Source organism: Nematostella vectensis, chromosome 1 (genome assembly GCF_932526225.1).
Source record: "Nematostella vectensis chromosome 1, jaNemVect1.1, whole genome shotgun sequence".
Classification (NCBI taxonomy): Eukaryota; Metazoa; Cnidaria; class Anthozoa; order Actiniaria; family Edwardsiidae; genus Nematostella; species Nematostella vectensis.
The window spans coordinates 1,134,895-1,156,394 of NC_064034.1; the positions used below are offsets into that span (position 1 = coordinate 1,134,895).

At 43.8% G+C, this 21,500-nt stretch overlaps 71 non-coding genes across 71 annotated transcripts; all 71 read right to left on the reverse strand.

Annotated features, from left to right (window-relative positions):
• Nucleotides 1-38: 38 nt before the first annotated feature.
• Trnap-cgg lies at nt 39-110 on the reverse strand. Its single transcript has one exon. It is a non-coding gene; the product is annotated as a tRNA-Pro (tRNA).
• Nucleotides 111-322: 212 nt separating this feature from the next.
• Nucleotides 323-394, reverse strand: Trnap-ugg. Its single transcript has one exon. It is a non-coding gene; the product is annotated as a tRNA-Pro (tRNA).
• Nucleotides 395-467: 73 nt separating this feature from the next.
• On the reverse strand, nt 468-539 carry Trnap-ugg. Its single transcript has one exon. It is a non-coding gene; the product is annotated as a tRNA-Pro (tRNA).
• Nucleotides 540-757: 218 nt separating this feature from the next.
• Nucleotides 758-829, reverse strand: Trnap-ugg. Its single transcript has one exon. It is a non-coding gene; the product is annotated as a tRNA-Pro (tRNA).
• Nucleotides 830-1,047: 218 nt separating this feature from the next.
• On the reverse strand, nt 1,048-1,119 carry Trnap-cgg. Its single transcript has one exon. It is a non-coding gene; the product is annotated as a tRNA-Pro (tRNA).
• A 218-nt stretch (nt 1,120-1,337) lies between these two features.
• Nucleotides 1,338-1,409, reverse strand: Trnap-ugg. Its single transcript has one exon. It is a non-coding gene; the product is annotated as a tRNA-Pro (tRNA).
• Nucleotides 1,410-1,627: 218 nt separating this feature from the next.
• Trnap-cgg lies at nt 1,628-1,699 on the reverse strand. The gene has a single exon. It is a non-coding gene; the product is annotated as a tRNA-Pro (tRNA).
• Nucleotides 1,700-1,765: 66 nt separating this feature from the next.
• Trnap-ugg lies at nt 1,766-1,837 on the reverse strand. Its single transcript has one exon. It is a non-coding gene; the product is annotated as a tRNA-Pro (tRNA).
• Nucleotides 1,838-2,341: 504 nt separating this feature from the next.
• Nucleotides 2,342-2,413, reverse strand: Trnap-ugg. Its single transcript has one exon. It is a non-coding gene; the product is annotated as a tRNA-Pro (tRNA).
• Nucleotides 2,414-2,623: 210 nt separating this feature from the next.
• Nucleotides 2,624-2,695, reverse strand: Trnap-ugg. Its single transcript has one exon. It is a non-coding gene; the product is annotated as a tRNA-Pro (tRNA).
• A 218-nt stretch (nt 2,696-2,913) lies between these two features.
• Nucleotides 2,914-2,985, reverse strand: Trnap-cgg. Its single transcript has one exon. It is a non-coding gene; the product is annotated as a tRNA-Pro (tRNA).
• Nucleotides 2,986-3,489: 504 nt separating this feature from the next.
• Nucleotides 3,490-3,561, reverse strand: Trnap-ugg. The gene has a single exon. It is a non-coding gene; the product is annotated as a tRNA-Pro (tRNA).
• Nucleotides 3,562-3,634: 73 nt separating this feature from the next.
• Nucleotides 3,635-3,706, reverse strand: Trnap-ugg. Its single transcript has one exon. It is a non-coding gene; the product is annotated as a tRNA-Pro (tRNA).
• A 363-nt stretch (nt 3,707-4,069) lies between these two features.
• Trnap-cgg lies at nt 4,070-4,141 on the reverse strand. The gene has a single exon. It is a non-coding gene; the product is annotated as a tRNA-Pro (tRNA).
• A 67-nt stretch (nt 4,142-4,208) lies between these two features.
• On the reverse strand, nt 4,209-4,280 carry Trnap-ugg. The gene has a single exon. It is a non-coding gene; the product is annotated as a tRNA-Pro (tRNA).
• A 218-nt stretch (nt 4,281-4,498) lies between these two features.
• On the reverse strand, nt 4,499-4,570 carry Trnap-cgg. The gene has a single exon. It is a non-coding gene; the product is annotated as a tRNA-Pro (tRNA).
• Nucleotides 4,571-4,782: 212 nt separating this feature from the next.
• On the reverse strand, nt 4,783-4,854 carry Trnap-cgg. The gene has a single exon. It is a non-coding gene; the product is annotated as a tRNA-Pro (tRNA).
• A 504-nt stretch (nt 4,855-5,358) lies between these two features.
• Trnap-ugg lies at nt 5,359-5,430 on the reverse strand. The gene has a single exon. It is a non-coding gene; the product is annotated as a tRNA-Pro (tRNA).
• A 73-nt stretch (nt 5,431-5,503) lies between these two features.
• Trnap-ugg lies at nt 5,504-5,575 on the reverse strand. The gene has a single exon. It is a non-coding gene; the product is annotated as a tRNA-Pro (tRNA).
• A 363-nt stretch (nt 5,576-5,938) lies between these two features.
• On the reverse strand, nt 5,939-6,010 carry Trnap-cgg. Its single transcript has one exon. It is a non-coding gene; the product is annotated as a tRNA-Pro (tRNA).
• A 67-nt stretch (nt 6,011-6,077) lies between these two features.
• Nucleotides 6,078-6,149, reverse strand: Trnap-ugg. The gene has a single exon. It is a non-coding gene; the product is annotated as a tRNA-Pro (tRNA).
• Nucleotides 6,150-6,367: 218 nt separating this feature from the next.
• Nucleotides 6,368-6,439, reverse strand: Trnap-cgg. The gene has a single exon. It is a non-coding gene; the product is annotated as a tRNA-Pro (tRNA).
• Nucleotides 6,440-6,650: 211 nt separating this feature from the next.
• Nucleotides 6,651-6,722, reverse strand: Trnap-ugg. The gene has a single exon. It is a non-coding gene; the product is annotated as a tRNA-Pro (tRNA).
• A 218-nt stretch (nt 6,723-6,940) lies between these two features.
• On the reverse strand, nt 6,941-7,012 carry Trnap-cgg. Its single transcript has one exon. It is a non-coding gene; the product is annotated as a tRNA-Pro (tRNA).
• Nucleotides 7,013-7,215: 203 nt separating this feature from the next.
• Trnap-ugg lies at nt 7,216-7,287 on the reverse strand. The gene has a single exon. It is a non-coding gene; the product is annotated as a tRNA-Pro (tRNA).
• A 648-nt stretch (nt 7,288-7,935) lies between these two features.
• On the reverse strand, nt 7,936-8,007 carry Trnap-ugg. The gene has a single exon. It is a non-coding gene; the product is annotated as a tRNA-Pro (tRNA).
• A 73-nt stretch (nt 8,008-8,080) lies between these two features.
• Nucleotides 8,081-8,152, reverse strand: Trnap-ugg. Its single transcript has one exon. It is a non-coding gene; the product is annotated as a tRNA-Pro (tRNA).
• A 218-nt stretch (nt 8,153-8,370) lies between these two features.
• On the reverse strand, nt 8,371-8,442 carry Trnap-cgg. Its single transcript has one exon. It is a non-coding gene; the product is annotated as a tRNA-Pro (tRNA).
• Nucleotides 8,443-8,645: 203 nt separating this feature from the next.
• On the reverse strand, nt 8,646-8,717 carry Trnap-ugg. Its single transcript has one exon. It is a non-coding gene; the product is annotated as a tRNA-Pro (tRNA).
• Nucleotides 8,718-9,517: 800 nt separating this feature from the next.
• Trnap-ugg lies at nt 9,518-9,589 on the reverse strand. Its single transcript has one exon. It is a non-coding gene; the product is annotated as a tRNA-Pro (tRNA).
• Nucleotides 9,590-9,662: 73 nt separating this feature from the next.
• Nucleotides 9,663-9,734, reverse strand: Trnap-ugg. The gene has a single exon. It is a non-coding gene; the product is annotated as a tRNA-Pro (tRNA).
• Nucleotides 9,735-9,952: 218 nt separating this feature from the next.
• Trnap-cgg lies at nt 9,953-10,024 on the reverse strand. Its single transcript has one exon. It is a non-coding gene; the product is annotated as a tRNA-Pro (tRNA).
• Nucleotides 10,025-10,091: 67 nt separating this feature from the next.
• On the reverse strand, nt 10,092-10,163 carry Trnap-ugg. Its single transcript has one exon. It is a non-coding gene; the product is annotated as a tRNA-Pro (tRNA).
• Nucleotides 10,164-10,381: 218 nt separating this feature from the next.
• Trnap-cgg lies at nt 10,382-10,453 on the reverse strand. The gene has a single exon. It is a non-coding gene; the product is annotated as a tRNA-Pro (tRNA).
• Nucleotides 10,454-10,664: 211 nt separating this feature from the next.
• Nucleotides 10,665-10,736, reverse strand: Trnap-ugg. The gene has a single exon. It is a non-coding gene; the product is annotated as a tRNA-Pro (tRNA).
• Nucleotides 10,737-10,954: 218 nt separating this feature from the next.
• On the reverse strand, nt 10,955-11,026 carry Trnap-cgg. Its single transcript has one exon. It is a non-coding gene; the product is annotated as a tRNA-Pro (tRNA).
• Nucleotides 11,027-11,237: 211 nt separating this feature from the next.
• Trnap-ugg lies at nt 11,238-11,309 on the reverse strand. The gene has a single exon. It is a non-coding gene; the product is annotated as a tRNA-Pro (tRNA).
• A 218-nt stretch (nt 11,310-11,527) lies between these two features.
• Nucleotides 11,528-11,599, reverse strand: Trnap-ugg. The gene has a single exon. It is a non-coding gene; the product is annotated as a tRNA-Pro (tRNA).
• Nucleotides 11,600-11,665: 66 nt separating this feature from the next.
• On the reverse strand, nt 11,666-11,737 carry Trnap-ugg. The gene has a single exon. It is a non-coding gene; the product is annotated as a tRNA-Pro (tRNA).
• Nucleotides 11,738-11,955: 218 nt separating this feature from the next.
• Nucleotides 11,956-12,027, reverse strand: Trnap-cgg. The gene has a single exon. It is a non-coding gene; the product is annotated as a tRNA-Pro (tRNA).
• Nucleotides 12,028-12,239: 212 nt separating this feature from the next.
• On the reverse strand, nt 12,240-12,311 carry Trnap-ugg. Its single transcript has one exon. It is a non-coding gene; the product is annotated as a tRNA-Pro (tRNA).
• A 218-nt stretch (nt 12,312-12,529) lies between these two features.
• Nucleotides 12,530-12,601, reverse strand: Trnap-cgg. Its single transcript has one exon. It is a non-coding gene; the product is annotated as a tRNA-Pro (tRNA).
• Nucleotides 12,602-12,667: 66 nt separating this feature from the next.
• On the reverse strand, nt 12,668-12,739 carry Trnap-ugg. Its single transcript has one exon. It is a non-coding gene; the product is annotated as a tRNA-Pro (tRNA).
• A 359-nt stretch (nt 12,740-13,098) lies between these two features.
• Nucleotides 13,099-13,170, reverse strand: Trnap-ugg. The gene has a single exon. It is a non-coding gene; the product is annotated as a tRNA-Pro (tRNA).
• Nucleotides 13,171-13,239: 69 nt separating this feature from the next.
• Trnap-ugg lies at nt 13,240-13,311 on the reverse strand. Its single transcript has one exon. It is a non-coding gene; the product is annotated as a tRNA-Pro (tRNA).
• Nucleotides 13,312-13,529: 218 nt separating this feature from the next.
• Trnap-ugg lies at nt 13,530-13,601 on the reverse strand. The gene has a single exon. It is a non-coding gene; the product is annotated as a tRNA-Pro (tRNA).
• A 218-nt stretch (nt 13,602-13,819) lies between these two features.
• On the reverse strand, nt 13,820-13,891 carry Trnap-ugg. The gene has a single exon. It is a non-coding gene; the product is annotated as a tRNA-Pro (tRNA).
• A 357-nt stretch (nt 13,892-14,248) lies between these two features.
• Trnap-cgg lies at nt 14,249-14,320 on the reverse strand. The gene has a single exon. It is a non-coding gene; the product is annotated as a tRNA-Pro (tRNA).
• A 73-nt stretch (nt 14,321-14,393) lies between these two features.
• Nucleotides 14,394-14,465, reverse strand: Trnap-ugg. Its single transcript has one exon. It is a non-coding gene; the product is annotated as a tRNA-Pro (tRNA).
• A 218-nt stretch (nt 14,466-14,683) lies between these two features.
• On the reverse strand, nt 14,684-14,755 carry Trnap-ugg. Its single transcript has one exon. It is a non-coding gene; the product is annotated as a tRNA-Pro (tRNA).
• A 504-nt stretch (nt 14,756-15,259) lies between these two features.
• On the reverse strand, nt 15,260-15,331 carry Trnap-ugg. The gene has a single exon. It is a non-coding gene; the product is annotated as a tRNA-Pro (tRNA).
• A 73-nt stretch (nt 15,332-15,404) lies between these two features.
• On the reverse strand, nt 15,405-15,476 carry Trnap-ugg. Its single transcript has one exon. It is a non-coding gene; the product is annotated as a tRNA-Pro (tRNA).
• Nucleotides 15,477-15,542: 66 nt separating this feature from the next.
• Trnap-ugg lies at nt 15,543-15,614 on the reverse strand. Its single transcript has one exon. It is a non-coding gene; the product is annotated as a tRNA-Pro (tRNA).
• Nucleotides 15,615-15,687: 73 nt separating this feature from the next.
• Nucleotides 15,688-15,759, reverse strand: Trnap-cgg. Its single transcript has one exon. It is a non-coding gene; the product is annotated as a tRNA-Pro (tRNA).
• Nucleotides 15,760-15,825: 66 nt separating this feature from the next.
• On the reverse strand, nt 15,826-15,897 carry Trnap-ugg. Its single transcript has one exon. It is a non-coding gene; the product is annotated as a tRNA-Pro (tRNA).
• Nucleotides 15,898-16,401: 504 nt separating this feature from the next.
• On the reverse strand, nt 16,402-16,473 carry Trnap-ugg. The gene has a single exon. It is a non-coding gene; the product is annotated as a tRNA-Pro (tRNA).
• A 73-nt stretch (nt 16,474-16,546) lies between these two features.
• Nucleotides 16,547-16,618, reverse strand: Trnap-ugg. Its single transcript has one exon. It is a non-coding gene; the product is annotated as a tRNA-Pro (tRNA).
• A 66-nt stretch (nt 16,619-16,684) lies between these two features.
• Nucleotides 16,685-16,756, reverse strand: Trnap-ugg. The gene has a single exon. It is a non-coding gene; the product is annotated as a tRNA-Pro (tRNA).
• Nucleotides 16,757-16,974: 218 nt separating this feature from the next.
• Nucleotides 16,975-17,046, reverse strand: Trnap-ugg. The gene has a single exon. It is a non-coding gene; the product is annotated as a tRNA-Pro (tRNA).
• Nucleotides 17,047-17,550: 504 nt separating this feature from the next.
• Nucleotides 17,551-17,622, reverse strand: Trnap-ugg. The gene has a single exon. It is a non-coding gene; the product is annotated as a tRNA-Pro (tRNA).
• A 210-nt stretch (nt 17,623-17,832) lies between these two features.
• On the reverse strand, nt 17,833-17,904 carry Trnap-ugg. Its single transcript has one exon. It is a non-coding gene; the product is annotated as a tRNA-Pro (tRNA).
• Nucleotides 17,905-18,122: 218 nt separating this feature from the next.
• Nucleotides 18,123-18,194, reverse strand: Trnap-cgg. The gene has a single exon. It is a non-coding gene; the product is annotated as a tRNA-Pro (tRNA).
• Nucleotides 18,195-18,698: 504 nt separating this feature from the next.
• On the reverse strand, nt 18,699-18,770 carry Trnap-ugg. The gene has a single exon. It is a non-coding gene; the product is annotated as a tRNA-Pro (tRNA).
• Nucleotides 18,771-18,988: 218 nt separating this feature from the next.
• Trnap-cgg lies at nt 18,989-19,060 on the reverse strand. The gene has a single exon. It is a non-coding gene; the product is annotated as a tRNA-Pro (tRNA).
• A 66-nt stretch (nt 19,061-19,126) lies between these two features.
• On the reverse strand, nt 19,127-19,198 carry Trnap-ugg. Its single transcript has one exon. It is a non-coding gene; the product is annotated as a tRNA-Pro (tRNA).
• Nucleotides 19,199-19,416: 218 nt separating this feature from the next.
• On the reverse strand, nt 19,417-19,488 carry Trnap-agg. Its single transcript has one exon. It is a non-coding gene; the product is annotated as a tRNA-Pro (tRNA).
• A 508-nt stretch (nt 19,489-19,996) lies between these two features.
• On the reverse strand, nt 19,997-20,068 carry Trnap-ugg. The gene has a single exon. It is a non-coding gene; the product is annotated as a tRNA-Pro (tRNA).
• Nucleotides 20,069-20,286: 218 nt separating this feature from the next.
• Trnap-cgg lies at nt 20,287-20,358 on the reverse strand. The gene has a single exon. It is a non-coding gene; the product is annotated as a tRNA-Pro (tRNA).
• Nucleotides 20,359-20,424: 66 nt separating this feature from the next.
• On the reverse strand, nt 20,425-20,496 carry Trnap-ugg. Its single transcript has one exon. It is a non-coding gene; the product is annotated as a tRNA-Pro (tRNA).
• Nucleotides 20,497-21,290: 794 nt separating this feature from the next.
• On the reverse strand, nt 21,291-21,362 carry Trnap-cgg. Its single transcript has one exon. It is a non-coding gene; the product is annotated as a tRNA-Pro (tRNA).
• Nucleotides 21,363-21,428: 66 nt separating this feature from the next.
• On the reverse strand, nt 21,429-21,500 carry Trnap-ugg. The gene has a single exon. It is a non-coding gene; the product is annotated as a tRNA-Pro (tRNA).

A 21,500-nucleotide genomic window follows, 5' to 3' on the forward strand; every position in this document is an offset into this window, starting at 1 on the left:
ACGTTGGTTTAGAAGCTGGAACAAAAACACAAAAGAAAGGGCTCAGACAGGAATCGAACCCGTGGCCTCTCGCACCCGAAGCGAGAATCATACCACTAGACCACTGAGCCTTGGATAGATACTGTCCAAAAAACATTGGACATTAGTTCAGTAACTGAAACAAAAACACAAAAGAAAGCCCTCGGACAGGAATCGAACACATGGCCTCTAGCACTCAAAGCTAGAATCATACCACTAGACCACTGAGCCTTGTATAGATACTGTACAAAAAATCAGATATGTGGACATTGGTTCAGTAACTGAAACAAAAACACACAACAAAGGGCTCAGACGGGAACCGAACCCGTGGCCTCTCGCACCCAAAGCGAGAATCATACCACTAGACCACTGAGCCTTGTATAGATACTGTACAAAAAATCAGATATGTGGACATTGGTTCAGTAACTGAAACAAAAACACAAAAGAAAGGGCTCAGACGGGAATCGAACCCGTGGCCTCTCGCACCCAAAGCGAGAATCATACCACTAGACCACTGAGCCTTGGATATATACTGACCAAAAAATCAGATATTTGGACATTGGTTTAGAAACTGAAACAAAAACACAAAAGAAAGCCCTCAGACAGGAATCGAACACATGGCCTCTCGCACCCAAAGCTAGAATCATACCACTAGACCACTGAGCCTTGTATAGATACTGTACAAAAAATCAGATATGTAGACATTGGTTCAGTAACTGAAACAAAAACACAAAACAAAGGGCTCAGACGGGAATCGAACCCGTGGCCTCTCGCACCCAAAGCGAGAATCATACCACTAGACCACTGAGCCTTGGATATATACTGACCAAAAAATCAGATATTTGGACATCGGTTCAGAAACTGAAACAAAAACACAACAGAAAGCCCTCAGACAGGAATCGAACCCGTGGCCTCTCGCACCCAAAGCGAGAATCATACTACTAGACAGCTGAGGCTTGGATACCTACTGTCCAAAAATTCAGATATTTGGACGTTGGTTTAGAAGCTGGAACAAAAACACAAAAGAAAGGGCTCAGACGGGAATCGAACCCGTGGCCTCTCGCACCCGAAGCGAGAATCATACCACTAGACCACTGAGCCTTGGATAGATACTGTCCAAAAAACATTGGACATTAGTTCAGTAACTGAAACAAAAACAAAAACACAAAAGAAAGCCCTCAGACAGGAATCGAACACATGGCCTCTCGCACCCAAAGCTAGAATCATACCACTAGACAACTGAGCCTTGTATAGATACTGTACAAAAAGTCAGATATGTGGACATTGGTTCAGTAACTGAAACAAAAACACAAAACAAAGGGCTCAGACGGGAATCTAACCCGTGGCCTCTCGCACCCAAAGCGAGAATCATACCACTAGAACACTGAGCCTTGGATATATACTGACCAAAAAATCAGATATTTGGACATTGGTTCAGAAACTGAAACAAAAACACAACAGAAAGCCCTCAGACAGGAATCGAACCCGTGGCCTCTCGCACCCAAAGCTAGAATCATACCACTAGACAGCTGAGGCTTGGATACCTACTGTCCAAAAATTCAGATATTTGGACGTTGGTTTAGAAGCTGGAACAAAAACACAAAAGAAAGGGCTCAGACGAGAATAGAACCCGTGGCCTCTCGCACCCGAAGCGAGAATCATACCACTAGACCACTGAGCCTTGGATAGATACTGTCCAAAAACATTGTACATTAGTTCAGTAACTGAAACAAAAACACAAAACAAAGGGCTCAGACGGGAATCGAACCCGTGGCCTCTCGCACCCAAAGCGAGAACCATACCACTAGACCACTGAGCCTTGGATATATACTGAACAAACAATCAGATATTTGGACATTGTTTCAGAAACTGAAATAAAAACACAAAAGAAAGCCCTCAGACAGGAAACGAACCCGTGGACTCTCGCACCCAAAGCTAGAATCATACCACTAGACAGCTTAGGCTAGGATAGCTACTGTCCAAAAATTCAGATATTTAGACGTTGGTTTAGCAGCTGGAACAAAAACACAAAAGAAAGGGCTCAGACGGAAATCGAACTCGTGTCCTCTCGCACCCAAAGCCAGAACCATACCACTAGACCACTGAGCCTTGAATAGATACTCCGTCCAAAAAAGATTGGACATAAGTTTAGTAACTGAAACAAAAACACAAAAGAAAGGGCTCAGACTGGAATCTGCTCCATGGCCTCTCGTACCCAAAGAGAGAATCATACAACTAGACCGCTGAGCCTTGTATAGATAATGTCCAAAAAATCAGATATGTGGACATTGGTTCAGTAACTGAAACAAAAACACAAAATAAAGGACTCAGACGGGAATCGAACCCGTGGCCTCTCGCACCCAAAGCGAGAATCATACCACTAGACCACTGAGCCTTGGATATATACTGACCAAAAAATCAGATATTTGGACATTGGTTCAGAAATGGAAATAAAAACACAAAACAAAGGGCTCGGACGGGAATCGAACCCGTGGCCTCTCGCACCCAAAGCGAGAATCATACCACTGAGCCTTGGATAGATACTGACCAAAAAATCAGATATTTGTACATTGGTTTAGTAACTGAAACAAAAACACAAAACAAAGGGCTCAGACGGGAATCGAACACGTGGCCTCTCGCACCCAAAGCGAGAATCATACCACTAGACCACTGAGCCTTGTATAGATACTGAACAAAAAATCAGATATTTGGACATTGGTTCAGAAACTGAAACAAAAACACAAAAGAAAGCCCTCAAACAGGAGTCGAACCCGTGGCCTCTCGCACCCAAAGCTAGAATCATACCACTAGACAGCTGAAGCTAGGATAGCTACTTTCCAAAAATTCAGATATTTGGACGTTGGTTTAGCAGCTGGAACAAAAACACAAAAGAAAGGGCTCAGACGGGAATCGAACCCGTGGCCTCTCGCACCCGAAGCAAGAATCATACCACTAGACCACTGAGCCTTGAATAGATAGTGTACAAAAAATCAGATATGTGGACATTGGTTCAGTAACTGAAACAAAAACACAAAAGAAAGGGCTAAGACGGGAATCGAACTAGTGGCCTTTCGCGCCCAAAGCCAGAACCATACCACTAGACCACTGAGCCTTGAATAGATACTCCGTCCAAAAAAGAATGGACATTAGTTCAGTAACTGAAACAAAAACACAAAAGAAAGGCTCAGACTGGAATCTGCTCCATGGCCTCTCGCACCCAAAGAGAGAATCATACAACTAGACCGCTGAGCTTTGTATAGATACTGTCCACAAAATCAGATATGTGGACATTGGTTCAGTAACTAAAACAAAAACACACAACAAAGGGCTCAGACGGGAATCGAACGCGTGGCCTCTCGCACCCAAAGCGAGAATCATACCACTACACCACTGAGCCTTGGATAGATACTGACCAAAAAATCATATATTTGTACATTGATTCAGTAACTGAAACAAAAACACAAAACAAACGGGCTCAGACGGGAATCGAACCCGTGGCCTCTCGCACCCAAAGCGAGAATGATACCACTAGACCACTGAGCCTTGTATAGATACTGTACAAAAAATCAGATATGTGGACATTGGTTCAGTAACTGAAACAAAAACACAAAACAAAGGGCTCAGACGGGAATCGAACCCGTGGCCTCTCGCACCCAAAGCGAGAATCATACCACTAGACCACTGAGCCTTGGATATATACTGACCAAAAAATCAGATATTTGGACATTGGTTCAGAAACTGAAACAAAAACACAAAAGAAAGCCCTCAGACAGGAATCGAACACATGGCCTCTCGCACCCAAAGCTAGAATCATACCACTAGACCACTGAGCCTTGTATAGATACTGTACAAAAAATCAGATATGTGGAGATTGGTTCAGTAACTGAAACAAAAACACAAAAGAAAGCCCTCAGACAGGAATCGAACACATGGCCTCTCGCACCCAAAGCGAGAATCATACCACTAGACAGCTGAGGCTAGGATACCTACTGTCCAAAAATTCAGATATTTGGACGTTGGTTTAGAAGCTGGAACAAAAACACAGAAGAAAGGGCTCAGACGGGAATCGAACCCGTGGCCTCTCGCACCCGAAGCGAGAATCATACCACTAGACCACTGAGCCTTGGATAAATACTGTCCAAAAACCATTAGACATTAGTTCAGTAACTGAAACAAAAACACAAAAGAAAGGGCTCAGACGGGAATCGAACCCGTGGCCTCTCGCACCCAAAGCGAGAATCATACCACTAGACCACTGAGCCTTGGATATATACTGACCAAAAAATCAGATATTTGGACATTGGTTCAGAAACTGAAACAAAAACACAACAGAAAGCCCTCAGAAAGGAATCGAACCCGTGGGCTCTCGCACCCTAAGCTAGAATCATACCACTAGACAGCTGAGGCTTGGATACCTACTGTCCAAAAATTCAGATATTTGGACGTTGGTTTAGAAGCTGGAACAAAAACACAAAAGAAAGGGCTCAGACGGGAATCGAACCCGTGGCCTCTCGCACCCGAACCGAGAATCATACCACTAGACCACTGAGCCTTGGATAGATACTGTCCAAAAAACATTGGACATTAATTCAGTAACTTAAACAAAAACACAAAAGAAAGCCCTCAGACAGGAATCGAACACATGGCCTCTCGCACCCAAAGCTAGAATCATACCACTAGACAGCTGAAGCTAGGATAGCTACTTTCCAAAAATTCAGATATTTGGACGTTGGTTTAGCAGCTGGAACAAAAACACAAAAGAAAGGGCTCAGACGGGAATCGAACCCGTGGCCTCTCGCACCCGAAGCAAGAATCATACCACTAGACCACTGAGCCTTGAATAGATAGTGTACAAAAAATCAGATATGTGGACATTGGTTCAGTAACTGAAACAAAAACACAAAAGAAAGGGCTAAGACGGGAATCGAACTAGTGGCCTTTCGCGCCCAAAGCCAGAACCATACCACTAGACCACTGAGCCTTGAATAGATACTCCGTCCAAAAAAGAATGGACATTAGTTCAGTAACTGAAACAAAAACACAAAAGAAAGGCTCAGACTGGAATCTGCTCCATGGCCTCTCGCACCCAAAGAGAGAATCATACAACTAGACCGCTGAGCTTTGTATAGATACTGTCCACAAAATCAGATATGTGGACATTGGTTCAGTAACTAAAACAAAAACACACAACAAAGGGCTCAGACGGGAATCGAACGCGTGGCCTCTCGCACCCAAAGCGAGAATCATACCACTACACCACTGAGCCTTGGATAGATACTGACCAAAAAATCATATATTTGTACATTGATTCAGTAACTGAAACAAAAACACAAAACAAACGGGCTCAGACGGGAATCGAACCCGTGGCCTCTCGCACCCAAAGCGAGAATGATACCACTAGACCACTGAGCCTTGTATAGATACTGTACAAAAAATCAGATATGTGGACATTGGTTCAGTAACTGAAACAAAAACACAAAACAAAGGGCTCAGACGGGAATCGAACCCGTGGCCTCTCGCACCCAAAGCGAGAATCATACCACTAGACCACTGAGCCTTGGATATATACTGACCAAAAAATCAGATATTTGGACATTGGTTCAGAAACTGAAACAAAAACACAAAAGAAAGCCCTCAGACAGGAATCGAACACATGGCCTCTCGCACCCAAAGCTAGAATCATACCACTAGACCACTGAGCCTTGTATAGATACTGTACAAAAAATCAGATATGTGGAGATTGGTTCAGTAACTGAAACAAAAACACAAAAGAAAGCCCTCAGACAGGAATCGAACACATGGCCTCTCGCACCCAAAGCGAGAATCATACCACTAGACAGCTGAGGCTAGGATACCTACTGTCCAAAAATTCAGATATTTGGACGTTGGTTTAGAAGCTGGAACAAAAACACAGAAGAAAGGGCTCAGACGGGAATCGAACCCGTGGCCTCTCGCACCCGAAGCGAGAATCATACCACTAGACCACTGAGCCTTGGATAAATACTGTCCAAAAACCATTAGACATTAGTTCAGTAACTGAAACAAAAACACAAAAGAAAGGGCTCAGACGGGAATCGAACCCGTGGCCTCTCGCACCCAAAGCGAGAATCATACCACTAGACCACTGAGCCTTGGATATATACTGACCAAAAAATCAGATATTTGGACATTGGTTCAGAAACTGAAACAAAAACACAACAGAAAGCCCTCAGAAAGGAATCGAACCCGTGGGCTCTCGCACCCTAAGCTAGAATCATACCACTAGACAGCTGAGGCTTGGATACCTACTGTCCAAAAATTCAGATATTTGGACGTTGGTTTAGAAGCTGGAACAAAAACACAAAAGAAAGGGCTCAGACGGGAATCGAACCCGTGGCCTCTCGCACCCGAACCGAGAATCATACCACTAGACCACTGAGCCTTGGATAGATACTGTCCAAAAAACATTGGACATTAATTCAGTAACTTAAACAAAAACACAAAAGAAAGCCCTCAGACAGGAATCGAACACATGGCCTCTCGCACCCAAAGCTAGAATCATACCACTAGACCACTGAGCCTTGTATAGATACTGTACAAAAATCAGATATGTGGACATTGGTTCAGTAACTGAAACAAAAACACAAAACAAAGGGTTCAGACGGGAATCGAACCCGTGGCCTCTCGCACCCAAAGCTAGAATCATACCACTAGACCACTGAGCCTTGGATATATACTGACCAAAAAATCAGATATTTGGACATTGGTTCAGAAACTGAAACAAAAACACAACAGAAAGCCCTCAGACAGGAATCGAATCCGTGGCCTCTAGCACCCAAAGCCAGAATCATACCACTAGACAGCTGAGGCTTGGATACCTACTGTCCAAAATTTCAGATATTTGGACGTTGGTTTAGAAGCTGGAACAAAAACACAAAAGAAAGGGCTCAGACGGGAATCGAACCCGTGGCCTCTCGCACCCGAAGCAAGAATCATACCACTAGACCACTGAGCCTTGGATAGATACTGTCCAAAAACCATTGGACAGTAGTTCAGTAACTGAAACAAAAACACAAAAGAAAGGGCTCAGACGGGAATCGAACCCGTGGCCTCTAGCACCCGAAGCGAGTTATACCACTAGACCACTGAGCCTTGGATAGGCACTGTCCAAAAACATCGCACATTAGTTCAGTAACTGAAACAAAAACACAAAACAAAGGGCTTAGACGGGAATCGAACCCGTGGCCTCTCGCACCCAAAGCGAGAACCATACCACTAGACCACTGAGCCTTGGATATATACTGAACAAACAATCAGATATTTGGACATTGGTTCAGAAACTGAAATAAAAACACAAAAGAAAGCCCTCAGACAGGAAACGAACCCGTGGCCTCTCGCACACAAAGCTAGAATCATACCACTAGACAGCTTAGGCTAGGATAGCTACTGTCCAAAAATTCAGAAATTTAGATGTGGTTTAGCAGCTGAAACAAAAACACAAAAGAAAGGGCTCAGACGGAAATCGAACTCGTGGCCTCTCGCACCCAAAGCCAGAATCATACCACTAGACCACTGAGCCTTGAATAGATACTCCGTCCAAAAATGATTGCACATTAGTTCAGTAACTGAAACAAAAACACAAAAGAAAGGCTCAGACTGGAATCTGCTCCATGGCCTCTCGCACCCAAAGAGAGAATCATACAACTAGACCGCTGAGCTTTGTATAGATACTGTCCACAAAATCAGATATGTGGACATTGGTTCAGTAACTAAAACAAAAACACACAACAAAGGGCTCAGACGGGAATCGAACGCGTGGCCTCTCGCACCCAAAGCGAGAATCATACCACTACACCACTGAGCCTTGGATAGATACTGACCAAAAAATCATATATTTGTACATTGATTCAGTAACTGAAACAAAAACACAAAACAAACGGGCTCAGACGGGAATCGAACCCGTGGCCTCTCGCACCCAAAGCGAGAATGATACCACTAGACCACTGAGCCTTGTATAGATACTGTACAAAAAATCAGATATGTGGACATTGGTTCAGTAACTGAAACAAAAACACAAAACAAAGGGCTCAGACGGGAATCGAACCCGTGGCCTCTCGCACCCAAAGCGAGAATCATACCACTAGACCACTGAGCCTTGGATATATACTGACCAAAAAATCAGATATTTGGACATTGGTTCAGAAACTGAAACAAAAACACAAAAGAAAGCCCTCAGACAGGAATCGAACACATGGCCTCTCGCACCCAAAGCTAGAATCATACCACTAGACAGCTGAGGCTAGGATACCTACTGTCCAAAAATTCAGATATTTGGACGTTGGTTTAGAAGCTGGAACAAAAACACAGAAGAAAGGGCTCAGACGGGAATCGAACCCGTGGCCTCTCGCAACCGAAGCGAGAATCATACCACTAGACCACTGAGCCTTGGATAGATACTGTCCAAAAACCATTGGACATTAGTTCAGTAACTGAAACAAAAACACAAAAGAAAGGGCTCAGACGGGAATCGAACCCGTGGCCTCTAGCACCCGAAGCGAGTTATACCACTAGACCACTGAGCCTTGGATAGGCACTGTCCAAAAACATTGTACATTAGTTCAGTAACTGAAACAAAAACACAAAACAAAGGGCTTAGACGGGAATCGAACCCGTGGCCTCTCGCAACCAAAGCGAGAACCATACCACTAGACCACTGAGCCTTGGATATATACTGAACAAACAATCAGATATTTGGACATTGGTTCAGAAACTGAAATAAAAACACAAAATAAAGCCCTCAGACAGGAAACGAACCCGTGGCCTCTCGCACCCAAAGCTAGAATCATACCACTAGACAGCTTAGGCTAGGATAGCTACTGTCCAAAAATTCAGAAATTTAGATGTGGTTTAGCAGCTTAAACAAAAACACAAAAGAAAGGGCTCAGACGGAAATCGAACTCGTGGCCTCTCGCACCCAAAGCCAGAATCATACCACTAGACCACTTAGCCTTGAATAGATACTCCGTCCAAAAAAGATTGCACATTAGTTTAGTAACTGAAACAAAAACACAAAAGAAAGGGCTCAGACTGGAATCTGCTCCATGGTCTCTCGCACCCAAAGCTAGAATCATACCACTAGACCACTGAGCCTTGGATATATACTGACCAAAAAATCAGATATTTGGACATTGGTTCAGAAGCTGAAACAAAAACACAACAGAAAGCTTTCAGACAGGAATCGAACCCGTGGCCTCTCGCACCCAAAGCTAGAATCATACCACTAGACAGCTTAGGCTGAGCTTTGTATAGATACTGTCCACAAAATCAGATATGTGGACATTGGTTCAGTAACTAAAACAAAAACACACAACAAAGGGCTCAGACGGGAATCGAACGCGTGGCCTCTCGCACCCAAAGCGAGAATCATACCACTACACCACTGAGCCTTGGATAGATACTGACCAAAAAATCATATATTTGTACATTGATTCAGTAACTGAAACAAAAACACAAAACAAACGGGCTCAGACGGGAATCGAACCCGTGGCCTCTCGCACCCAAAGCGAGAATGATACCACTAGACCACTGAGCCTTGTATAGATACTGTACAAAAAATCAGATATGTGGACATTGGTTCAGTAACTGAAACAAAAACACAAAACAAAGGGCTCAGACGGGAATCGAACCCGTGGCCTCTCGCACCCAAAGCGAGAATCATACCACTAGACCACTGAGCCTTGGATATATACTGACCAAAAAATCAGATATTTGGACATTGGTTCAGAACCTGAAACAAAAACACAAAAGAAAGCCCTCAGACAGGAATCGAACACATTCCCTCTCGCACCCAAAGCTAGAATCATACCACTAGACAGCTGAGGCTAGGATACCTACTGTCCAAAAATTCAGATATTTGGACGTTGGTTTAGAAGCTGGAACAAAAACACAGAAGAAAGGGCTCAGACGGGAATCGAACCCGTGGCCTCTCGCACCCGAAGCGAGAATCATACCACTAGACCACTGAGCCTTGGATAAATACTGTCCAAAAACCATTAGACATTAGTTCAGTAACTGAAACAAAAACACAAAAGAAAGGGCTCAGACGGGAATCGAACCCGTGGCCTCTCGCACCCAAAGCGAGAATCATACCACTAGACCACTGAGCCTTGGATATATACTGACCAAAAAATCAGATATTTGGACATTGGTTCAGAAACTGAAACAAAAACACAACAGAAAGCCCTCAGAAAGGAATCGAACCCGTGGGCTCTCGCACCCTAAGCTAGAATCATACCACTAGACAGCTGAGGCTTGGATACCTACTGTCCAAAAATTCAGATATTTGGACGTTGGTTTAGAAGCTGGAACAAAAACACAAAAGAAAGGGCTCAGACGGGAATCGAACCCGTGGCCTCTCGCACCCGAACCGAGAATCATACCACTAGACCACTGAGCCTTGGATAGATACTGTCCAAAAAACATTGGACATTAATTCAGTAACTTAAACAAAAACACAAAAGAAAGCCCTCAGACAGGAATCGAACACATGGCCTCTCGCACCCAAAGCTAGAATCATACCACTAGACCACTGAGCCTTGTATAGATACTGTACAAAAATCAGATATGTGGACATTGGTTCAGTAACTGAAACAAAAACACAAAACAAAGGGTTCAGACGGGAATCGAACCCGTGGCCTCTCGCACCCAAAGCGAGAATCATACCACTAGACCACTGAGCCTTGGATATATACTGACCAAAAAATCAGATATTTGGACATTGGTTCAGAAACTGAAACAAAAACACAACAGAAAGCCCTCAGAAAGGAATCGAACCCGTGGCCTCTCGCACCCAAAGCTAGAATCATACCACTAGACAGCTGAGGCTCGGATACCTACTGTCCAAAAATTCAGATATTTGGACGTTGGTTTAGAAGCTGGAACAAAAACACAAAAGAAAGGGCTCAGACGGGAATCGAACCCGTGGCCTCTCGCACCCGAAGCGAGAATCATACCACTAGACCACTGAGCCTTGGATAGATACTGTCCAAAAAACATTGGACATTAGTTCAGTAACTGAAACAAAAACACAAAAGAAAGCCCTCAGACAGGAATCGAACACATGGCCTCTCGCACCCAAAGCTAGAATCATACCACTAGACCACTGAGCCTTGTATAGATACTGTACAAAAAATCAGATATGTGGACATTGGTTCAGTAACTGAAAAAAAACACAAAACAAAGGGCTCAGAAGGGAATCGAACCCGTGGCCTCTCGCACCCAAAGCGAGAATCATACCACTAGACCACTGAGCCTTGGATATATACTGACCAAAAAATCAGATATTTGGACATTGGTTCAGAAACTGAAACAAAAACACAACAGAAAGCCCTCAGACAGGAATCGAACCCGTGGCCTCTCGCACCCAAAGCTAGAATCATAACACTAGACAGCTGAGGCTTGGATACCTACTGTCCAAAAATTCAGATATTTGGACGTTGGTTTAGAAGCTGGAACAAAAACACAAAAGAAAGGGCTCAGACGGGAATCGAACCCGTGGCCTCTCGCACCCAAAGCGAGAATCATACCACTAGACCACTGAGCCTTGGATAGATACTGTCCAAAAACATTGTACATTAGTTCAGTAACTGAAACAAAAACACAAAACAAAGGGCTCAGACGGGAATCGAACACGTGGCCTCTCGCACCCAAAGCGAGAACCATACCACTAGACCACTGAGCCTTGGATATATACCGAACAAACAATCAGATATTTGGACGTTGGTTCAGAAACTGAAATAAAAACACAAAAGAAAGCCCTCAGACAGGAAACGAACCCGTGGCCTCTCGCACCCAAAGCTAGAATCATACCCCTAGACAGCTTAGGCTAGGATAGCTACTGTCCAAAAATTCAGATATTTAGACGTTGGTTTAGCAGCTGGAACAAAAACACAAAAGAAAGGGCTCAGACGGGAATCAAACCCGTGGCCTCTCGCACCCGAAGCGAGAATCATACCACTAGACCACTGAGCCTTGGATAGATACTGTCCAAAAAACATTGGACATTAGTTCAGTAACTGAAACAAAAACACAAAAGAAAGCCCTCAGACAGGAATCAAACACATGGCCTTTCGCACCCAAAGCTAGAATCATACCACTAGACCACTGAGCCTTGTATAGATACTGTACAAAAAATCAGATATGTGGACATTGGTTTAGTAACTGAAACAAAAACACAAAACAAAGGGCTCAGAAGGGAATCGAACCCGTGGCCTCTCGCACCCAAAGCGAGAATCATACCACTAGACCACTGAGCCTTGGATATATACTGACCAAAAAATCAGATATTTGGACATTGGTTCAGAAACTGAAACAAAAACACAACAGAAAGCCCTCAGACAGGAATCAAACCCGTGGCCTCTCGCACCCAAAGCTAGAATCATAACACTAGACAGCTGAGGCTTGGATACCTACTGTCCAAAAATTAAGATATTTGGACGTTGGTTTAGAAGCTGGAACAAAAACACAAAAGAAAGGGCTCAGACGGGAATCGAACCCGTGGCCTCTAGCACCCGAAGCGAGAATCATACCACTAGACCACTGAGCCTTGGATAGATACTGTCCAAAAACATTGTACATTAGTTCAGTAACTGAAACAAAAACACAAAACAAAGGGCTCAGACGGGAATCGAACCCGTGGCCTCTCGCACCCAAAGCGAGAACCATACCACTAGACCACTGAGCCTTGGATATATACCGAACAAACAATCAGATATTTGGACATTGGTTCAGAAACTGAAATAAAAACACAAAAGAAAGCCCTCAGACAGGAAACGAACCCGTGGCCTCTCGCACCCAAAGCTAGAATCATACCCCTAGACAGCTTAGGCTAGGATAGCTACTGTCCAAAAATTCAGATATTAAGACGTTGGTTTAGCAGCTGGAACAAAAACACAAAAGAAAGGGCTCAGACGGAAATCGAACTCGTGGCCTCTCGCACCCAAAGCCAGAATCATACCACTAGACCACTGAGCATTGAATAGATACTCCGTCCAAAAAAGATTGGACATTAGTTTAGTAACTGAAACAAAAACACAAAAGAAAGGGCTCAGACGGGAATCGAACCCGTGACCTCTCGCACCCAAAGCGAGAATCATACCACTAGACCACTGAGCATTGAATAGATACTCCGTCCAAAAAAGATTGGACATTAGTTTAGTAACTGAAACAAAAACACAAAAGAAAGGGCTCAGACGGGAATCGAACCCGTGGCCTCTCGCACCCAAAGCGAGAATCATACCATTAGACCACTGAGCCTTGTATAGATACTGTACAAAAAATCAGATATGTGGACATTGGTTCAGTAACTTAAACAAAAACACAAAACAAAGGGCTTAGACGGAAATAGAACCCGTGGCCTCTCGCACCCAAAGCGAGAATCATACCACTAGACCACTGAGCCTTGGATATATACTGACCAAAAAATCAGATATTTGGACATTGGTTCAGAAACTGAAACAAAAACACAAAACAAAGGGCTCAGACGGGAATCGAACCCGTGGCCTCTCGCACCCAAAGCGAGAATCATACCACTAGACCACTGAGCCTTGGATATATACTGACCAAAAAATCAGATATTTGGACATTGGTTCAGAAACTGAAACAAAAACACAACAGAAAGCCCTCAGACAGGAATCGAACACATGGCCTCTCGCACCCAAAGCTAGAATCATACCACTAGACCACTGAGCCTTGTATAGATACTGTATAAAAAATCAGAAATGTGGAGATTGGTTCAGTAACTGAAACAAAAACACAAAACAAAGGGCTCAGACGGGAATCGAACCCGTGGCCTCTCGCACCCAAAGCGAGATTCATACCACTAGACCACTGAGCCTTGGATATATACTGACCAAAAAATCAGATATTTGGACATTGGTTCAGAAACTGAAACAAAAACACAACAGAAAGCTTTCAGACAGGATTCGAACCCGTGGCCTCTCGCACCCAAAGCTAGAATCATACCACTAGACAGCTGAGGCTAGGATACCTACTGTCCAAAAATTCAGATATTTCGACGTTGGTTTAGAAGCTGGAACAAAAACACAGAAGAAAGGGCTCAGACGGGAATCGAACCCGTGGCCTCTTGCACCCGAAGCGAGAATCATACTACTAGACCACTGAGCATTGGATAGATACTGTCCAAAAACCATTGGACATTAGTTCAGTAACTGAAACAAAAACACAAAAGAAAGGGCTCAGACGGGAATCGAACCCGTGGCCTCTCGCACCCGAAGCGAGAATCATACCACTAGACCACTGAGCCTTGGATATATACTGTACAAAAAATCAGATATGTGGACATTGGTTCAGTAACTGAAACAAAAACACAAAACAAAGGGCTCAGACGGGAATCGAACCCGTGGCCTCTCGCACCCAAAGCGAGAATCATACCACTAGACCACTGAGCCTTGGATATATACTGACCAAAAAATCAGATATTTGGACATTGGTTCAGAAACTGAAACAAAAACACAAAAGAAAGCCCTCAGACAGGAATCGAACACATGGCCTCTCGCACCCAAAGCTAGAATCATACCACTAGACCACTGAGCCTTGTATAGATACTGTACAAAAAATCAGATATGTGGACATTGGTTCAGTAACTGAAACAAAAACACAAAACAAAGGGCTCAGACGGGAATCGAACCCGTGGCCTCTCGCACCCAAAGCGAGAATCATACCACTAGACCACTGAGCCTTGGATATATACTGACCAAAAAATCAGATATTTGGACATTGGTTCAGAAACTGAAATAAAAACACAAAAGAAAGCCCTCAGACAGGAAACGAACCCGTGGCCTCTCGCACCCAAAGCTAGAATCATACCACTAGACAGCTTAGGCTAGGATAGCTATTGTCCAAAAATTCAGATATTTAGACGTTGGTTTAGCAGCTGGAACAAAAACACAAAAGAAAGGGCTCAGACGGAAATCGAACTCGTGGCCTCTCGCACCCAAAGCCAGAATCATACCACTAGACCACTGAGCCTTGAATAGATACTCCGTCCAAAAAAGATTGGACATTAGTTTAGTAACTGAAACAAAAACACAAAAGAAATTTCTCAGACTGGAATCTGCTACTTGGCCTCTCGTACCCAAATAGAGAATCATACAACTAGACCGCTGAGCCTTGTATAGATACTGTCCAAAAAATCGGATATGTGGACATTGGTTCAGTAACTGAAACAAAAACACAAAATAAAGGGCTCCGACGGGAATCGAACCCGTGGCCTCTCGCACCCAAAGCGAGAATCATACCACTAGACCACTGAGCCTTGGATATATACTGACCAAAAAATCAGATATTTGGACATTGGTTTAGAAATGGAAATAAAAACACAAAACAAAGGGCTCGGACGGGAATCGAACCCGTGGCCTCTCGCACCCAAAGCGAGAATCATACCACTAGACCACTGAGCCTTGGATAGATACTGTCCAAAAACATTGTACATTAGTTCAGTAACTGAAACAAAAACACAAAACAAAGGGCTCAGACGGGAATCGAACCCGTGGCCTCTCGCACCCAAAGCGAGAATCATACCACTAGACCACTGAGCCTTGGATATATACTGTCCAAAAATTCAGATATTTGGACGTTGGTTTAGAAGCTGGAACAAAAACACAAAAGAAAGGGCTCAGACGGGAATCAAACCCGTGGCCTCTCGCACCCGAAGCGAGAATCATACCACTAGACCACTGAGCCTTGGATAGATACTGTCCAAAAACATTGTACATTAGTTCAGTAACTGAAACAAAAACACAAAACAAAGGGCTCAGACGGGAATCGAACCCGTGGCCTCTCGCACCCAAAGCGAGAACCATACCACTAGACCACTGAGCCATGGATATATACTGAACAAACAATCAGATATTTGGACATTCGTTCAGAAACTGAAATAAAAACACAAAAGAAAGCCCTCAGACAGGAAACGATACCGTGGCCTCTCGCACCCAAAGCTAGAATCATACCACTAGACAGCTTAGGCTAGGATAGCTATTGTCCAAAAATTCAGATATTTAGACGTTGGTTTAGCAGCTGGAACAAAAACACAAAAGAAAGGGCTCAGACGGAAATCGAACTCGTGGCCTCTCGCACCCAAAGCCAGAATCATACCACTAGACCACTGAGCCTTGAATAGATACTCCGTCCAAAAAAGATTGGACATTAGTTTAGTAACTGAAACAAAAACACAAAAGAAATTTCTCAGACTGGAATCTGCTACTTGGCCTCTCGTACCCAAAGAGAGAATCATACAACTAGACCGCTGAGCCTTGTATAGATACTGTCCAAAAAATCGGATATGTGGACATTGGTTCAGTAACTGAAACAAAAACACAAAATAAAGGGCTCCGACGGGAATCGAACCCGTGGCCTCTCGCACCCAAAGCGAGAATCATACCACTAGACCACTGAGCCTTGGATATATACTGACCAAAAAATCAGATATTTGGACATTGGTTCAGAAATGGAAATAAAAACACAAAACAAAGGGCTCGGACGGGAATCGAACCCGTGGCCTCTCGCACCCAAAGCGAGAATCATACCACTAGACCATTGAGCCTTGGATAGATACTGTCCAAAAACATTGTACATTAGTTCAGTAACTGAAACAAAAACACAAAACAAAGGGCTCAGACGGGAATCGAACCCGTGGCCTCTCGCACCCAAAGCGAGAACCATACCACTAGACCACTGAGCCTTGGATATATACTGAACAAACAATCAGATATTTGGACATTGGTTCAGAAACTGAAATAAAAACACAAAAGAAAGCCCTCAGACAGGAATCGAACACATGGCCTCTCGCACCCAAAGCTAGAATCATACCACTAGACCACTGAGCCTTGTATAGATACTGTACAAAAAATCAGATATGTGGACATTGGTTCAGTAACTGAAACAAAAACACAAAACAAAGGGCTCAGACGGGAATCGAACCCGTGGCCTCTCGCACCCAAAGCGAGAATCATACCACTAGACCACTGAGCCTTGGATATATACTGACCAAAAAATCAGATATTTGGACATTGGTTCAGAAACTGAAACAAAAACACAACAGAAAGCTTTCAGACAGGATTCGAACCCGTGGCCTCTCGCACCCAAAGCTAGAATCATACCACTAGACAGCTGAGGCTAGGATACCTACTGTCCAAAAATTCAGATATTTAGACGTTGGTTTAGCAACTGGAACAAAAACACAAAAGAAAGGGCTCAGACGGAAATCGAACTCGTGGCCTCTCGCACCCAAAGCCAGAACCATACCATTAGACCACTGAGCCTTGAATAGATACTCCGTCCAAAAAAGATTGGACATTAGTTTAGTAACTGAAACAAAAACACAAAAGAAATTTCTCAGACTGGAATCTGCTACATGGCCTCTCGTACCCAAAGAGAGAATCATACAACTAGACCGCTGAGCCTTGTATAGATACTGTCCAAAAAATCGGATATGTGGACATTGGTTCAGTAACTGAAACAAAAACACAAAATAAAGGGCTCCGACGGGAATCGAACCCGTGGCCTCTCGCACCCAAAGCGAGAATCATACCACTAGACCACTGAGCCTTGGATATATACTGACCAAAAAATCAGATATTTGGACATTGGTTCAGAAATGGAAATAAAAACACAAAACAAAGGGTTCGGACGGGAATCGAACCCGTGGTCTCTCGCACCCAAAGCGAGAATCATACCACTGAGCCTTGGATAGATACTGACCAAAAAATCAGATATTTGTACATTGGTTTAGTAACTGAAACAAAAACACAAAACAAAGGGCTCAGACGGGAATCGAACCCGTGGCCTCTCGCACCCAAAGCGGGAATCATACCACTAGAACACTGAGCCTTGTATAGATACTGACCAAAAAATCAGATATTTGGACATTGGTTAAGAAACTGAAACAAAAACACAAAAGAAAGCCCTCAGACAGGAGTCGAACCCGTGGCCTCTCGCACCCAAAGCTAGAATCATACCACTAGACAGCTGAAGCTAGGATAGCTACTTTCCAAAAATTCAGATATTTGGACGTTGGTTTAGCAGCTGGAACAAAAACACAAAAGAAAGGGCTCAGACGGGAATCGAACCCGTGGCCTCTCGCACCCGAAGCAAGAATCATACCACTAGACCACTGAGCCTTGAATAGATACTGTACAAAAAATCAGATATGTGGACATTGGTTCAGTAACTGAAACAAAAACACAAAAGAAAGGGCTCAGACGGGAATCGAACTAGTGGCCTCTCGCGCCCAAAGCCAGAATCATACCACTAGACCACTGAGCCTTGAATAGATACTCCGTCCAAAAAAGATTGGACATTAGTTCAGTAACTGAAACAAAAACACAAAAGAAAGGGCTCAGACGGGAATCGAACTCGTGGCCAATCGCACCCAAAGAGAGAATCATACAACTAGACCGCTGAGCTTTGTATAGATACTGTTCAAAAAATCAGATATGTGGACATTGGTTCAGTAACTGAAACAAAAACACAAAAGAAAGCCCTCAGACAGGAATCGAACACATGGCCTCTCGCACCCAAAGCTAGAATCATACCACTAGACCACTGAGCCTTGTATAGATACTGTACAAAAAATCAGATATGTGGACATTGGTTCAGTAACTGAAACAAAAACACAAAACAAAGGGCTCAGACGGGAATCAAACCCGTGGCCTCTCGCACCCAAAGCGAGAATCATACCACTAGACCACTGAGCCTTGGATATATACTGACCAAAAAATCAGATATTTGGACATTGGTTCAGAAGCTGAAACAAAAACACAACAGAAAGCTTTCAGACAGGAATCGAACCCGTGGCCTCTCGCACCCAAAGCTAGAATCATACCACTAGACAGCTTAGGCTAGGATACCTACTGTCCAAAAATTCAGATATTTGGACGTTGGTTTAGAAGCTGGAACAAAAACACAAAAGAAAAGGCTCAGACGGGAATCGAACCCGTGGCCTCTCGCACCCGAAGCGAGAATCATACCACTAGACCACTGAGCCTTGGATAGATACTGTCCAAAAACATTGTACATTAGTTCAGTAACTGAAACAAAAACACAAAACAAAGGGCTCAGACGGGAATCGAACCCGTGGCCTCTCGCACCCAAAGCGAGAACCATACCACTAGACCACTGAGCCTTGGATATATACTGAACAAACAATCAGATATTTGGACATTGGTTCAGAAACTGAAATAAAAACACAAAAGAAAGCCCTCAGACAGGAAACGAACCCGTGGCCTCTCGCACCCAAAGCTAGAATCATACCACTAGACAGCTGAAGCTAGGATAGCTACTTTCCAAAAATTCAGATATTTGGACGTTGGTTTAGCAGCTGGAACAAAAACACAAAAGAAAGGGCTCAGACGGGAATCGAACCCGTGGCCTCTCGCACCCTAAGCAAGAATCATACCACTAGACCACTGAGCCTTGAATAGATACTGTACAAAAAATCAGATATGTGGACATTGGTTCAGTAACTGAAACAAAAACACAAAAGAAAGGGCTCAGACGGGAATCGAACTAGTGGCCTCTCGCGCCCAAAGCCAGAATCATACCACTAGACCACTGAGCCTTGAATAGATACTGTACAAAAAATCAGATATGTGGACATTGGTTCAGTAACTGAAACAAAAACACAAAAGAAAGGGCTCAGACGGGAATCGAACTCGTGGCCTCTCGCACCCAAAGAGAGAATCATACAACTAGACCGCTGAGCTTTGTATAGATACTGTTCAAAAAATCAGATATGTTGACATTGGTTCAGTAACTGAAACAAAAACACAAAAGAAAGCCCTCAGACAGGAATCGAACACATGGCCTCTCGCACCCAAAGCTAGAATCATACCACTAGACCACTGAGCCTTGTATAGATACTGTACAAAAAATCAGATATGTGGACATTGGTTCAGTAACTGAAACAAAAACACAAAACAAAGGGCTCAGACGGGAATCAAACCCGTGGCCTCACGCACCCAAAGCGAGAATCATACCACTAGACCACTGAGCCTTGGATATATACTGACCAAAAAATCAGATATTTGGACATTGGTTCAGAAGCTGAAACAAAAACACAACAGAAAGCTTTCAGACAGGAATCGAACCCGTGGCCTCTCGCACCCAAAGCTAGAATCATACCACTAGACAGCTTAGGCTAGGATACCTACTGTCCAAAAATTCAGATATTTGGACGTTGGTTTAGAAGCTGGAACAAAAACACAAAAGAAAGGGCTCAGACGGGAATCGAACCCGTGGCCTCTAGCACCCGAAGCGAGAATCATACCACTAGACCACTGAGCCTTGGATAGATACTGTCCAAAAACATTGTACATTAGTTCAGTAACTGAAACAAAAACACAAAACAAAGGGCTCAGACGGGAATCGAACCTGTGGCCTCTCGCACCCAAAGCGAGAACCATACCACTAGACCACTGAGCCTTGGATATATACTGAACAAACAATCAGATATTTGGACATTGGTTCAGAAACTGAAATAAAAACACAAAAGAAAGCCCTTAGACAGGAAACGAACCCGTGGCCTCTCGCACTTAAAGCTAGAATCATACCACTAGACAGCTTAGGCTAGGATAGCTACTGTCCAAAAATTCAGATATTTAGACGTTGGTTTAGCAGCTGGAACAAAAACACAAAAGAAAGGGCTCAGACGGAAATCAGACTCGTGGACTCTCGCACTCAAAGCCAGAATCATAACAGTAGACCACTGAGCCTTGAATAGATACTCCGTCCAAAAAAGATTGGACATTAGTTTAGTAACTGAAACAAAAACACAAAAGAAAGGGCTCAGACTGGAATCTGCTCCATGGCCTCTCGTACCCAAAGAGAGAATCATACAACTAGACCGCTGAGTTTTGTATAGATACTGTCCAAAAAATCAGATATGTGGACATTGGTTCAGTAACTGAAACAAAAACGCAAAAGAAAGCCCTCAGACAGGAATCGAACACATGGCCTCCCGCACCCAAACCTAGAATCATACCACTAGACCACTGAGCCTTGTATAGATACTGTACAAAAAATCAGATATGTGGACATTGGTTCAGTAACTGAAACAAAAACACAAAACAAAGGGCTCAGACGGGAATCGAACCCGTGGCCTCTCGCACCCAAAGCGAGAATCATACCACTAGACAGCTGATGCTTGGATACCTACTGTCCAAAAATTCAGATATTTGGACGTTGGTTTAGAAGCTGGAACAAAAACACAAAAGAAAGGGCTCAGACGGGAATCGAACCCGTGGCCTCTCGCACCCGAAGCAAGAATCATACCACTAGACCACTGAGCCTTGGATAGATACTGTCCAAAAACTTTGTACATTAGTTCAGTAACTGAAACAAAAACACAAAACAAAGGGCTCAGACGGGAATCGAACCCGTGGCCTCTCGCACCCAAAGCGAGAATCATACCACTAGACCACTGAGCC